The 14551-nt window shown below is 53.3% G+C and overlaps 1 pseudogene; it reads left to right on the forward strand.

Moving 5' to 3' along the window:
• Nucleotides 1–5055: 5055 nt before the first annotated feature.
• LOC128777983 (TAR DNA-binding protein 43-like) lies at nt 5056–6496 on the forward strand (annotated as a pseudogene).
• Nucleotides 6497–14551: the final 8055 nt, after the last annotated feature.

A 14551-nucleotide genomic window follows, 5' to 3' on the forward strand; every position in this document is an offset into this window, starting at 1 on the left:
GGCAAAATTTAGTCCCTGATGTCAGGAGGTTACCTTAGGACACGGAGAAGGGGCTGTGGGTATGCCCCAAGAGCTGGTATAACCTGGATGGGGACTTAGGCTCTTTCTCTCAGGGCTGTGCTGGCTTATAGGCTGCAAGCATATCGGTGGACCTTGAGTCCAGGCTTCTTCAGAGACAGCTAGAGTTTGTTTGTGGGACCTGAAAAGACACAATAGCTGATTAGGGGCAAATAGTTCCCTGAAGAACAAGATTTAGGTTCTCTGCGAGAGAGAGCGAGCGTCAGACTCCTTAACCCTCCGTGGCACAGTTTCAATTGCCCACTCCCCACTCCCCGCCCCCCACACTCACCCCCAGCCTCTGGAGTTTGGATCATTTCCCAATGGTAAGGAACGGGGACGATGATGGGTGATGGCTCGGGCTAGGGCTATCCGTTTATCTCCCCCGGTGAGAACAGTTTCTGTAAATCTCACCTGTCACAGGCCTAGGTGCAGGGCTACACAGAAGTTGTGAAGGGAATCGAAGCAACATGGAGTCAGAGGTGTTAAGTTTTCTTCCCCTTTATAAGTTTCCATTGTCAATCCCTCATTCCACTTCTATGGAACAGGGATGGAGGTCCACCTTCTGAAACTATTTCAAGCCGAATTAGGGTGTGGCAGGGGCTTTGGAAGGGAAGGATTTGACAGGGTGCAGGTCACAACTTTTGCTCCCTTGTGCTAATTGGGGGTGGGGAGGGGGGGGGGAATCAGAGATAATTCCTATCTGAGATCTTGGGTATTTTTCTGCATAGTTTGGTACTGCATCATATCCTGAGATTTCTCCCCAAGTGTATTCTAAGGAATAGTAACAGTATAGTCAAACCCAATGTTATAACCACCTTGTGGGGGGAGGGCACGGGGGGGAAGGTTGTGGTGGTCAAGGGCCTCTTACTGTACCCAAGTGAATTGCTGTCTGATTTTATTTGTATGTTTTTTTTTTAAATCTTATTAAGTAACCTTTACACCCAACGTTGGGCTCGAACTTACAACCCCAAGATCGAGAGCTACACGCTCTACCGACTGAGCCATCCAGGTGCCCCTGTTTATGTGGGCTTTTGTTGCTGGGGCACCTGGGTGGCTCCGTGGGTTAAGCATTGGACTCTGGCTCCGGTCAGGATCTCGCCGTTCGTGATTTCGAGCCCCGCATCCGACTCTGTGCAGACAGCTCAGAGCCTGGAGCCAGCTACAGATTATGGGTCTCCCTCCCCCCACCCCCTCTCAAAAATAAATATTAAGAAACTTATAAAAATACAAATAAAATATGGGTTCTTATTTCTAAAGAGGAGCTAATACAGTTGCAGCAAGTGTTTGTGAACTAGCTTTGACTCTGCCTCCTCGTTCAGCAAGCAATCAGATAACTAATAAGAGGTACTTCTACAGAAAGAAAAGAACACCACGGGTTAATGGGTAGAACAACTTATAAACCCAGTGTCTAAGTCCCAAGTGCGGTCAGTGAGAAGGTGTCTAGATGCCAGGCTCGAAGCATCCTCAGCTGGAGTGGGAGCAGGCAGGGGGCAATCTGACCGATTTTTCTGGCATGTAGTTCAAATGTCTCATTTTGGGGGATTCTGAGTGGCTCAGTGGGTTCAGGTTCAGTATTCAAGTCTGGATCTCCACTCAGGTCTCAATCCCAGGGTCGTGAGCTCAAGGCCCCAGTTGGGCTCCACACTGGGCGTGGTGAAGCCTACTTTAAAAACAACAAAAACACAACAGCAGCAAATGTCTCGTTCTGAATGGCCCATAGAGCAACAGGCACACAGATTGTCTACAACTGTGGCAATTTCTCTGAAGTTTATCTCCAGTTGTCCAGCTTTCCTTTGCAGGGCTTCAGGGAAAAGGGCCATTTGAGTTCTTCAGGATGGTAAGATAAGAGGATGGGAGAGGATTGGAAGCCTGAGTTTGAAGAGTCATAGTCAGATATTCGAGGAAACCAGGATTCAGGATCCAGCCCAGTTTTAAAGGCAAACAACAAACAGTCAAAGAAAATTAATTAACCAGAACTAGAAGTTAACATCCACAAAAGAGCTATTGAAATACAATCTTTTTCTATCGAGACCCCTCCATTCCTGTCAAAGATAGCCCAATGAAAACTTATTTGTTTGTAAAATAAGTCCAGTGTTAACAGACATGGCTTCAGTATTGACATAAGCACAGCAAGAATAGCGATTGACCATATAGTATTTTGTGTTTTTTCTCTCTTCTTTTCCGCCTGCCTGCCTTCTTTTTATTTATTTTTTTTTATGGAGTTCTTTTTTTCCTCTTAAGTTAATTCCTTTATTTTGAGAGCTGGGAGGAAAGGGAGAGGGGGAGAGGGGGAGAGGGGGAGAGGGGGAGAGGGGGAGAGGGGGAGAGGGGGAGAGGGGGAGAGGGGGAGCTCTGCACTGTCAGTGCAGAACCCAGCTCAGGGCTCAAATCCATGAACCATGACCGTAGGTGAAATCAGACGCTTAACCGACTGAGCCACCCAGGCCCCCCACACACCAGATTTCTTTACACTGTCAAATGTACGAATGTATCTCATCATTTTCAGAAACACGTTGTGGTGTTTGGTTTTGTTTCTTTTTTCTTTTACTGTACAATTTTTAGCAAGTCATGAAACGGGCGCCTGGGTGGCTTTGTCAGTTAAGCATCCAACTTCGGCTCAGGTCATGATCCCACGGTTCGGTTCGTGAGTTTGAGCCATGCATTGGGCTGTCTGTGCTGTCAGCACAGAGCCCGCTTCGGATCCTCTGCCCCTCCCACCGACTCATTCTGTGTGTGTGTGTGTGTGTGTGTGTGTGTGTGTGTGTGTGTGTGTGTGTGTGTGTCTTTCTCTCTCTCTCTCTCTCTCTCTCTCTCTCTCTCTCCTAAAAATAAAGAAATAGGCTGGAAAACAAATCTTCAAGGAAAAAAAAAAACAACAAACGATGAAACATGTTTACTAACAGACCCAAGTATCTTTACTGTTTTTCTGAATAAAGCCAAAGACCAAACACACACACACACACACACACACACACACACACACACACACAGCAAAACAAAAAACAAAAAAACAAACAAAGAAAAGAAAACGCCGTAGGTTTAGTAATTCACAATTTAGTATTTTATCTTCTGTGGAAAAGACTCAGATGTCTGAAGAACTGAACCTAATTTACCACTTAACTTAGCAAAGCTTTGAAGTTACAGGTCATGAAAGATTTGGGAAGCCATTTTAAAAGTTTACAAATAGGGACTCCTGGGCGGCTCAGTCGGTTAAGCGTCCGACTTCGGCTCAGGTCACAATCTCACAGCTCGTGAGTTCGAGCTCCGCGTGGGGCTCTGTGCTGACCTCTCAGAGCCTGGAGCCTGCTTCGGATTCTGTGTCTCCCTCTGTCTCTGCCCCTCCCTCGCTGACATTCATTCTCATTCTCTCATTCTCTCATCTCTCTCTCTCTCTCTCTCTCTCTCTCTCTCTCTCTCTCTCTCAAAAATAAATGGTACAAGGAAAAAATTTAAAGGTTTACGAGTAAACATTTTTGTGTATTTAACCTATCTCCTGTCAACATTCACCCACGAACACTGTATGCGAGAGACAAAATCGACCATCGTTTGAAGTACTTTTTGCTGACAAACTGCAACGGGTACCGGTGAAGTCATAAATTGAAGTCACATGAAAGCTGATTAGGCCCCTGCCTCGGGCCTGAACCCTAGAGTGCGTGTCTGAGTGGAACAAGGAAGGGCGTAAGTGTTTGTAAAGTTTTTTTGATTTTGTTTTTGATACCTGTTGTAAAACGAGGGAGAAAACGTGTTATGTTGTTTGTAAAGGTCACAGAGATGTATATTTTGAGGACCACAATTACAGGGTCAGTATTGGGACGGAAGCAAGGCCATGACCGGAGCTGCCCACCCCAAAGGCTTGTCATGCAGAGAGCACCAAATTCAAGCCATTTTACAACCACCACCACAAAGAATAAAACCTAACTATCTGCATTGTATTTGATATCGACGGCTCCGAAAATATGTCCATTTTAAGTAAGCAATCACCCTTCCATGGCCCTTAGTACCCAAGACGTCACACCCGTGTCCACTAAAAAGTCAAACGATCTGTTTCCCCACCATCAGGCTCACACGGGAGGCCCCACCACTGGGGATGGCCTAGGAGATCACTGGAGCCACACCAACTGATGCAGAAACAGGGGGAGGGGGAGGCGGCCAGGGAGCCGCCGGCCAGGCCCCAGGCAGATTTAAAGTTTTGGACTCACCTTTTTGTGTTTCTTTCATCTTTTTCTTTTGCGCCTCCAACTCCGCGTCTGCGCGTCCACCTCCTACTTCTTCTTCCATCTCTGTCTCCTGTCTTTGCCTCCTGCAAAAGTGGCTTTGTCTCTGGTTGCTTTTCAGCCCCCTGTGGAAGAGGTGAAGGAGGAGCAGGCCGTGGGGTGGGCACCCATCTTGACGCTTGTGCTCGGGGAGGAGGAGGGGCGGGTTTAGGGTCACTGGCATCTGTCTGCCTTCCTCCTCTTCCTCCTCTTCCTCATTCTTCTGACTATTGGGAAAGGGTGTGTGGGTGTGGGTGTATCGGGGAGGGCAGGTGTGTTCAATTTTTATCTCTCCTCTCTCTGGGCCATCAATTGTGTCCCTTCCCATGAGGCAACTTTCTTATGGAGTAACATAAAACTCTGAATGTAGAGAATTTCACACACACACACACACACACACACACACACACACACACCCCACACCCATACCCCGTTCACGTGAATGTGAAACACATTTGGGTTTGTTCTGATCCTCCTGAGTGTTAGAATGCCCAATGTTCACAAGAGCTTGCCTTGAAACACAGTAACGGAGCTCGGTTACAAATTGGTGTGAGCAATAGCATCCAGAGGTAGAGAAAACATCTCACATGGATAACACCTGTGGCCATAGATCCACAAACAAGATGCAAACCAACATCAGCCTCTGTTTCACTCCTATTTGTGGAGAGGACGCGAAAGACCCAATGGTCAAATCTCCCCCTTTTATAAAAACAAATCCAATCGCACGAGAGCATTACCGTGGATGGATCCCATCGTGCAGGTGTTTTCCATTTCCAATGAGAACACAGCCAATTTGGTGCAAAGAAGCCAAAAGCTGCAGCAACCCACAAACCAAATGTGGCCCGGGATATCTCCGTGAGCGTCCCTTCCTCCCCAAAAGCCGGGGCTTCGCTGATGGAACCAAAGGGCTTCCTAGTTTCTGGCTGCGTCGTCTCACGGCCAGCTTTCCCTAAGGGAGCACACAAGGAAACTCATTCAGACACCTCCAAAGAACCCCATCTGGGCCATCAGGGACTCAGGTGACCTTTCCATGTTCCCATGTAAGTAAGCACTTGCAAGTATAGGCTCCATATGTCCTATACGTGTAGCCTGCCGAAGTTTCCTTTTGGGGATGGGTGGTTGCTTTCTCCACACTTAGAGCAAGGTTATTAAATGGTGGCGGTCACGGTGGTGTTTTTTCCTCTTCCGTAAAGAGTTACAAGGCGGCCATTTCGTGGGAGCGAAGCGGTAGCTGGGCTGCTCCTGGATCCCTCGCCGCTTCGGGTTCCCTGTCAGGCTTCCTAGCAGCGGCCTAGCGGAGAAATAAGAGCAGGTGTCTGAATGTACTCGGGTGACCAAAGATGAGAATGACGAGCCCATCGAAATGCCATCGGAAGACGACGGGACAGTGCTGCTGTCCACAGTGACAGCCCAGTTTGTCGGCAGCACGTGGACTGCACTACCGGAATCCAGCGTCTCAGCGTATGAGAGGTGTCCGGCTGGTCAAAGACATTCTGCGCATCCCTGATGCTGGCTGGGGAAATCCGGTAGCGGATAGTCGTCAACTTATCCCAAAGATAGCCACAGAAAAAGGGACGAGACAGGTGCCTGCTTCTTCAGCAGTGAAAGTGAAGAGAGCCATCCAGGGTACGTCAGATTTAAGAGTGTTGGGTCTCCCGTGGAAAACAACCGAACAGGATCTGAAAGAATATTTTGGGAGCTTTGGAGAGGTTCTTCTGGTTCAGGACAGGAAAGATATTCACACTAGTCCTTCAAAGGGTTTTGGCTGTGTTCCTTTTACGTAATAGGAAACCCAGGTGAAAGTCACGCGATCAAGGAACGATGGTGTGACTGCAAACTTCCTGAATCTCATCCAAGCCCAGATGAGCTTTTGAGAAGCAGGAAGGCGTTTGTCGGGTGCCTTACAGAGGGACGTGACTGCCTATAAGCTGCAGCAGTTCTTTTGCCAGGACTGAGAAGCGGTAGACAGCTTCATTCCCAAACGGTTCCCGGACTTTCCCTTTGTTACATTTGCAGATGATCAGGTAGCCCTCGCCCTCACCCTCGCCCTCTCTGATATTATCATTGAATTTATTTTTCTCAATGTACCCCCAAGGTACTTAGCCTATAGGGCAACAGTGGTTTGAGGAGGAGAGTCCTTCATACCCCTCGCCCTTTCAGCCCCCGCCCTGGCACAACCCCCTCCAGGAGCCCTCTGTTTGTTCCCCTTAGGGAAGAGCCTCTTACGTTTTTGTCCCCCTCCCTGTTTGTATGTTATTTTTCCTTCCCTTCCCTTCTTCCCTTCTTCCCTTCTTCCCTTCCCTTCCCGGGTTCCCTTCCCAGAGTTCCTCTGTTTGGGAAGTGAAGGTCCTCACACGGGTGAGGTCCTGTGATACATGTGTTTCTCTGAGGGACGAATGTCACTTTGCATGACACCCTCCAGTTCCATCCAGGTACTTGCAAATGGCAAGACTTCATTCCCTCTGGTGGCCGAGCACTGCTCCGTTGTAGATGGATACCACCTCTTCTGTATCCATTCATCCATCGATGGACATTTGGCCCCTTTCCATACTTTGCCTACCGCCGATAGTGCTGCTATGCACACTGGGGTGCGTGTGCCCCTTGGAAACAGCAGACCTGTATCCTTTGGCTAAGTACCTAGTCATGAAAGTGCTGGGTCGTAGGGTACTTCTATGTGTCATGTGTTGAGGAACCTCCTCAGGTCCCTGGTTCTGGAAAGAACTCCGATAGTGGTTCTAAATCAGGTGCGGCCATCGGTTGGGGACCCCCATCAAATGCAGAGTCAGGCAGCGGTTTTCCTGCAGGCTTTGGCTCAAGCACGGATTCTAAATCTTCCAGCTGGGGAATTTATACAGCGGGGTAGGTATAGACTGGTAGGAATTCAAATTTTTCTAAACACATGGTAAGTGTATTTCTTTTTTTCTTCTCTTCTCTCTTCTCTCTCTCTCTCTCTCTCTCTTTCATTTTCTTTCTTTCTTTCTTTCTTTCTTTCTTTCTTTCTTTCTTTTTTTTAAAACATTTATTTATTTTTGAGAGACCGAGAGAGACAGAGCGGGAAGGAGAAGGAGCAGAGAGAGAGGGAGACAGAATCCGAAGCAGGCTCCAGGCTGTCCGCACAGAGCCCGGTGCAGGGCTCGAACCCACAAACCGTAAGATCATGACCTGAGCCGCAGTCACACACTTAACTGACGGAGCCACCCAGGCACCCCACCCATGGTTAAGTGTATTATAAAACCCATCCATACTGAGAGTTTTCAGAATCAGTACGTTCAGCGTGGGGTATATTCACCACTATTTTTGACATTTTTCTTCAGAAAGAGAGGCAAAGCTAAATGAATTTTAGAAGTTTTGTTACATGAAGTGTTGAAATATCAGGTGTTTGAAAGCGAACTGCTGTTTGCCTGATTGGTTCTCGTTCTCTCTCTCTCTCTCTCTCTCTCTCTCTCTCTCTCTCACACACACACACACACACACACACACACACACACACACACACAGGCTACAATGGATATCAAAGGATTTCTCCTGTAATATTGTATCCCTGGACTCGTCAAGTGAATTCTTTGTGCGTGTTCACTATGGAAACCATTCATTAGAAGTACATTCTTTTTTCCTTGTTTTAATTGGAACCCCACCACATTATTTCCCCACCCCCGGGAAAACCTCCTTTTTGGAGATCATGGTGTCACAGTGTTTGGTCTTTTTGCTTTCGTTTTTAGTTTGTGACACTTGTCTCCCTTCCTATGCACAAGTACAGTATGAAGCCTTCATTGAATCTGTGCCGTTCATCTCATTTCAAATGTTTACGGGAGAAGCACTTCATTGAAAGCAGTGCTGTAAATATTCTGCCATAGGAAGGAATATTTCCGTCTACGTGCTTTCTCACTCTTGAATTCGTCTTCACACCATACAGGCTGTGACTTTGACGGTGGGTGTCTCGTTTGTATCCGCTACTCTTTATTTCGCGGAGTCGTATCAATGCTATGAATGCAAGGGTGTGCTATGTAACCAGAAGGCTGTTAGAAGTTCTGAAACCTTGTGTTTTCTGATCCTCGTGTTCGACCGACAGTGGTGCCGAAGTACGAAAGGCTAGTGTGAGTGAGAAAAGGAGAGAGTGCGTGCAGAGACTCCGTGGCGGTGGCACACGATGGATAGATTTTTTTAACCTGGTGAGATGCATCTCTCAGTCCCTTGACCTCGGTGCAAGAGCGTGCCGAGAGCAACGATAGCAAATGACATGCGAATGTTTTCTGCATCCAAAGGACAGCCACACCCGTTGGAAGACGTTGGAAGACGTAAAGAGAGTTTTGTTCTCAGAGAACCCCGTTAGTTGGATGTGTGAGGTACTTGTATTTCCCCTGCCCTTCCGTCAGCTGCTGTGAACACCGTATGGTGTGTGTTCTGTTCTGTTCCCGATCTGTTAAGTGTGGTCCCGTGAACACGGACTGAGCTTGTGGTGTGCTTCACGGGAGCACTCGGAAGCAGAGCTCACCAGTGAGCTCGGGGTGTCACCACGAAGGCCGGAAGTTCTAATGTCTGCCAGGTAGCCATAAGAATGTGGTCTAATGCAGTTCTGTGTCCCGTGCTTGGATGGTCTTTATAAGAGTTGTCAGTGTTGGGAATTCTTAAATAGAATGGATGAAGGAGGAAGAGGAGGAGGAGGAGGAGGAGGAGGAGGAGGAGGAGGAGGAGGAGGAGTTGTTGTTGTTGTCGTTGTTGTTGTTGTTGTTACGAGGTATAATGACGAAAGACACGGCAGAAAATTTTTACAGGGTTTACTTTCTGTTTTCAGTATGTGCAAAGCTGTATGACTTTAATCTTTGGGGATCCAGGGAGGTTTTCTTCCATTTTCTCATCTGTATGTTTGGAAGGCTCCTTTTTAATTCGCAACTGACTGACTGACTGACTGATGGATTGGTTTTGTTTTTATGTCCTCTTCTCACCCAACATAAGGCCCAAACTCACAGCCCGGCAATGAAGAGTCACCCGCTCCCCTGACCTAGCTGAGCGAGCCAGCCAGCCAAGTCACCCCTTTGATCCATTTTTGTTGTTGTTGTTTATTTAAATGAAGCGGACATGCAACGTGTGCTCAGGACAGAAACAGAGCACACGCTTTGGGGTTTGGCAGGGTCATTTGGAGCTTGGTAAATGTTAAAGCCTAGCTTCCCTGGGAGCCCAGGAGCAGGGTCCACAGCCGTTAAAAGTTGACAATTTCCTTTATCGATAGCCATCGAACAGATGATTTATTGAAAACACGAATCTATGGCAAAGATCGTTCTATGGTCTGTGATCAGGATATAGGAAGAACCGGATGGCTACAGCTCCCACCTCACAGACTTCATGTTTCAGTTGGACGTAGAGGCAGGGAGGGAGGTGAGGCAGGACGGCAGGGAGACAGGGAGGCAAGCAGACTGGCAGGCAGGCAGGCAGGCAGGCAGGCCGGCCGGCAAGCAGGGAGGGAGGGAGGCAGGCCGGCAGGCAGGGAGGGAGGGAGGCAGGCAGGCAGGCAGGCAGGCAGGCAGGCAGGGAGGGAGGGAGGCAGGCCGGCAGGCAGGGAGGGAGGGAGGCAGGCAGGCAGGCAGGCAGGCAGGCAGGCAGGCAGGCAGGGAGGGAGGGAGGCAGGCCGGCAGGCAGGCAGGCAGGCAGGCAGGCAGGCAGGCAGGCCGGCAGGCAGGCAGGCAGGCAGGCAGGCCGGCAGGCAGGCAGGCAGGCAGGCCGGCAAGCAGGGAGGGAGGCAGGCCGGCAGGCAGGCAGGCCGGCAGGGAGGCCGGCAAGCAGGGAGGGAGGGAGGGAGGCAGGCAGGCAGGCAGGCAGGCAGGCAGGCAGGCAGGCAGGGAGGGAGGGAGGGAGGCAGGCCGGCAGGCAGGCAGGCAGGCCGGCCGGCCGGCCGGCCGGCAAGCAGGGAGGGAGGCAGGCTGGCAGGCAGGCAGGCAGGCCGGCAGGCAGGCCGGCAAGCAGGGAGGGAGGCCGGCAGGCAGGCAGGCAGGCAGGCAGGCAGGCAGGCAGGCCGGCCGGCCGGCAAGCAGGCAGGCAGGCAGGCCGGCAAGCAGGGAGGGAGGCAGGCCGGCAGGGAGGGAGGGAGGGAGGGAGGCAGGCGGGCCGGCCGGGAGGCAGGCAGAGAGGCAGGCCGGCAGGGAGGCAAAGAAAGAAAACGTGGCATCAGGGTACCTTGTGGGCTCAGGTGGTGGATCGTGCCACTGTATCTCGTGGGTTGCGAGTTCGAGTCCCACGCTGGGCGTAGCGCGCGCTTACAGTAAAATCTTTGAAAACCCATCCACAAATACAGGAATAAACAAAACATGGTATCAAAGGGGAGTAAGTGATTGATCGATGGGGGGTGGGGATCAAACGAGAATATGTGTCTAACCCGCAACCTATTCTTTATCGACGCTGCTTTCACTATTTTGCCCCGATGACTTTTTCCACAAGCGGTGGTCCCACCTGAGCGGGCTCCCTTCATCTTAAGATGTTCTGCAGCGAGAGGAAAGGCGTGAGAGGCAAAAGTTAGGCGGATCCATACAAATAAAGACAATCATCGTTTCTGAGACCAGTAGCCAAAGCTCTGCCTCCGTTTAGGATCCAATGTCGTACTTATCTCTTTAAAAACAGAAATACGTACATAAAAACCAGGCAGGGTCGTTGGCTTGGATAAGGGAGGAAGCTGAAATGCAATCATGGAGAACAACATAGGGGGTAAGAAGTTGCAAGCCAGAGCGATTTCACCACCCGTAGCCTTTGAAATGATGATTTGGTGTCTTCGGATACAAGAGAGCTCACCCTACGTAGAAGGTTTCCCACCGCTTGTCATGAAGTATCGGAACACCACAAGCGGATTCCCGTGCTACCAAAACCTCTCTGCCAACATAATCTGTAACAGCTGCATTCTCTTGTATCGTGTGAGTGTAGCGTCATTCATTGCACCACTCTGCCGTTGTTTGACCTTCCAGCGGATTGTAATTTTCGTTTCTTTCGGCTGTGCGTGTGGGTATGCGTATCGGGCTATCGAAAACGATCTAGCCACGTTCGGTCCTCTTTTTCTCATTTCTCATAGATGAGTGATGGCGTCAAAGGATACACCTCAGGAAACCCCAGATGGAAGAGAGGCAAAGGGAAGGGGGGGGGGCAGAGTGCTTCTGTGTCCCGTGCCGCCCCCCCCCCCCCCCGCACTCTCCCAACACACCAGTCTCCCCTCCTCTCCCCCCCCCCCCCCCCCCCGTTCCAGGTGTTGGAACAACCCGGAAGTGCCTGAATTAGGGGAGTTCTTTGACCGGGGGGGGGGGGGGGGGGGAGAGGTTGGGGAGCACCAATGTTTGGAAACATTGCAGGGCTACCAAGAGTCAGTGTCTAAGGTACTTGGGGGGGGGGGGTGAGGAAGAGGGGGGCGTGGGGTTTCTTTCTCTTTGAGGTGATGGAAATAGTTTGGAATGAACAGTGATGGTCCCATAGCTTTGTGAGTAGTAGCCTAAGATAGCCCGCTGAAGTGTACACACACCTATACATTTGTTTACTTATTACGTATGCATTCATTCCAGTTGAGTGAGTGGGAGAGAGAGGGGGTAGGGAGGGAGAGAATGGATCACCAAGCAGGCTCCAAGGTGTCAGCACAGAGCCAGATGTGGGGGCTGAAATTCAAGAACCCCGAGATCATGACCTGAGGCGAGACTGGGACACCTTACCGAGTGAGGCACCCAGGTGCCCCTGAACTGTTCGCTTTTACAAGGATGGGAATTTTGGCATGCGAGTTGTGTTTCCAGTGTTAATAGGTGAGGCAACACCTAGAATAGTAAATGCGGGCGGGCGGGCAGGCAGGCAGTCGATGTTTTCTTGTTCTTTCCCTTCTGGGCTTCAGAGGGGGATGGCGAGTGTGAGGGAGGGAGTCCATGACACTGGGCGTAGGTGTTCTTGTGAGCTGAGCGGCTTGGGAAGTTCCCCGAACTACATGACCCCACAGGAGAACAGGAATTCCTTCTCGACGGCAAGAGAGTGGGCGACTAGCACCGCCTGAGTCTGGCAGAGCCTCAAATCTAAGTCGGGGTGGGGGAGCACTTCTGCTGTCCTACCGGTCCTGACCCTCCCTGTCTGTCTGGGGGCCCCTGAGCCGCAGGGGTGGTGTTTTGAGTTGTCCCTCTGTGGTCGTCTTTTACACCAAATACTTCTGTTGAAGGTGCTTGGAGAATAACACAGGTTGGTATTTCCAAAATGACCTTGAGATCCTATTCTCTGCCCCTCCGCCCCTCCCTTGCGCGCGTGAAAACACCCACCCACACACCCCCCCCCCCCGCCCCCGCGCACACACCCCACCCCTTCCCATTCCTTCTAACTACAACTGTTCCTATTTCCATCCATGTACTCCCAGACAGCTTCCTCAAGCCCCACCGCCCACCCCGTCGACCTCTTTGGGTAGTATAAAAGCGACCAACAGGCAGGGGGCGTCCGGGCACCACGGTGGTGGAGTGAGGGAGTCCGTGTGTGACGACTACGGGCGGATCGCAGCAGAGCGGCCGGGACGCAGCACCTGCCTCGCCGGCGCACAGCCTCGTCCCCAGCCACCTGGGTCAGTAGCGTTTCCCGGCTGGGGTGGGGGGAGGGGGACATGGAACGGAGGGCGCACCAAGAGGGCTTTGTGGATCGAATGGACGCCTAACCGAGACCCTCCTTCCTGCCACCAGACACCGTTTGTGGATGGTCGTCGTCTCGCCGTCACGCAGCCCCCACCAGTGCTACAACGAAAGAAACGGGTGTCAAGGATAGTAATGCAAACGAAGGCGGGGCCGATCCGATCAGGGGAAGCGGCGACAGGAGTGGAGGTGGGAGGAAAAAAAAAAAAAAAAAAAATCACGGGAAGAAAGGACAGGCGTGGGCCAGGGCGGTCGCACGGGGGGGGGGGGGGGGGGGGGGGGGGCAGCGGGTCAACGCTCGTCATCGAACCCGGGGACTCGGGTGGCCGACCTCACCGGGCCCAGAGTCGCTAGCGATCCACTGGTTTCCTAAACTTTGGGGTAGACGGCCGCGGCGAAGTCCGGCGTGCTGGTCAACCTCGGGGACCAGCTCAACGGATCCCCAGGTCATGGGGCTTGGCCGTGCTGGTAGAACTCGGGTCTCCTCGAGTCCCGGGCACTCAGGCAACCGGGGTTCGGGTCGCCGGTGTGCCGGTCGGCCCCGGGGCTAAGGGGTCGGGACTCGGGGCTCAGGTGATCGTGTCCCCGGCCCCCGGCGTGCCGGTCGATCTCGAGCGCCGGGTCGCCGGTCCGCGGTGTGCCGGTCGACCTCGGGTCTCAGATCCGCAGATCCCAGCGTGCCGGCCGACTTCAAGTCCCAGGTCACCGGGTCCCCCGGCTCCCGGCGTGCTGGTCGACCTCGAGCGCCGAGCCTCGGGGTCCTCTGTCCCCGGCGTGCTGGTCGACCTCGAGCACCGAGCCCCGGGGTCCCGGGGCCGCGGGGTCGCGGTCCCCGGTGTGCTGGTCGACCTCGAGCGCGGAGTCGCCGGTCCGCGGTGTGCTGGTCGACCTCGAGGCCGCGGGTCCCCGGCGTGCTGGTCGACCTCGAGCGCCGAGCCTCGGGGCCCTCGGCCCCCGGCCCCCGGCGTGCTGGTCGACTTCGAGCGCCGGGTCCCGGGTCCCGGGTCCCGGGTCCCGGGTCGCCGGTCCGCGGGGCCCCGGTCCCCGGTGTGCTGGTCGACCTCGACCTCGAGCGCCGAGCCTCGAGCCTCGGGGTCCTCGGCCACCGGCGTGCTGGTCGGCCCCGAGTCCCAGGTCCCCAGGTCCGCGGTGTGCTGGTCGACCTCGAGTCCGCGGGTCCCCAGCGTGCTGGTCGACCTCGGGCGCCGAGCCTCGGGGCCCTCGGCCCCCGGCGTGCTGGTCGACCTCGAGCGCCGAGCCCCGGGGCCCCGGGGCCGCGGGGCCGCGGGGCCGCGGGGCCGCGGGGCCGCGGTCCCCCGGTCCCCCGGTCCCCCGGTCCCCCGGTCCCCCGGTCCCCCGGTCCCCGGCGTGCTGGTCGACCTCGGGTCCGCGGGTTCCCGGCCCCCGGTGTGCTGGTCGACCTCGAGTCCCAGGTTCCCGGTCCCCCGGTCCGCGGTGTGCCACCGCGTGCTGGTCGACCTCGAGTCCGCGGGTCCCCAGCGTGCTGGTCGACCTCGAGCGCCGAGCCCCGGGGCCGCGGTCCCCCGGTCCCCGGTGTGCTGGTCGACCTCGAGCGCGGAGTCGCCGGTCCGCGGTGTGCTGGTCGACCTCAAGTGCCGA

This window comes from Panthera pardus, unplaced genomic scaffold, assembly GCF_024362965.1.
Source record: "Panthera pardus isolate Hobbes unplaced genomic scaffold, ASM2436296v1 HiC_scaffold_177, whole genome shotgun sequence".
NCBI classification, from domain to species: domain Eukaryota; kingdom Metazoa; phylum Chordata; class Mammalia; order Carnivora; family Felidae; genus Panthera; species Panthera pardus.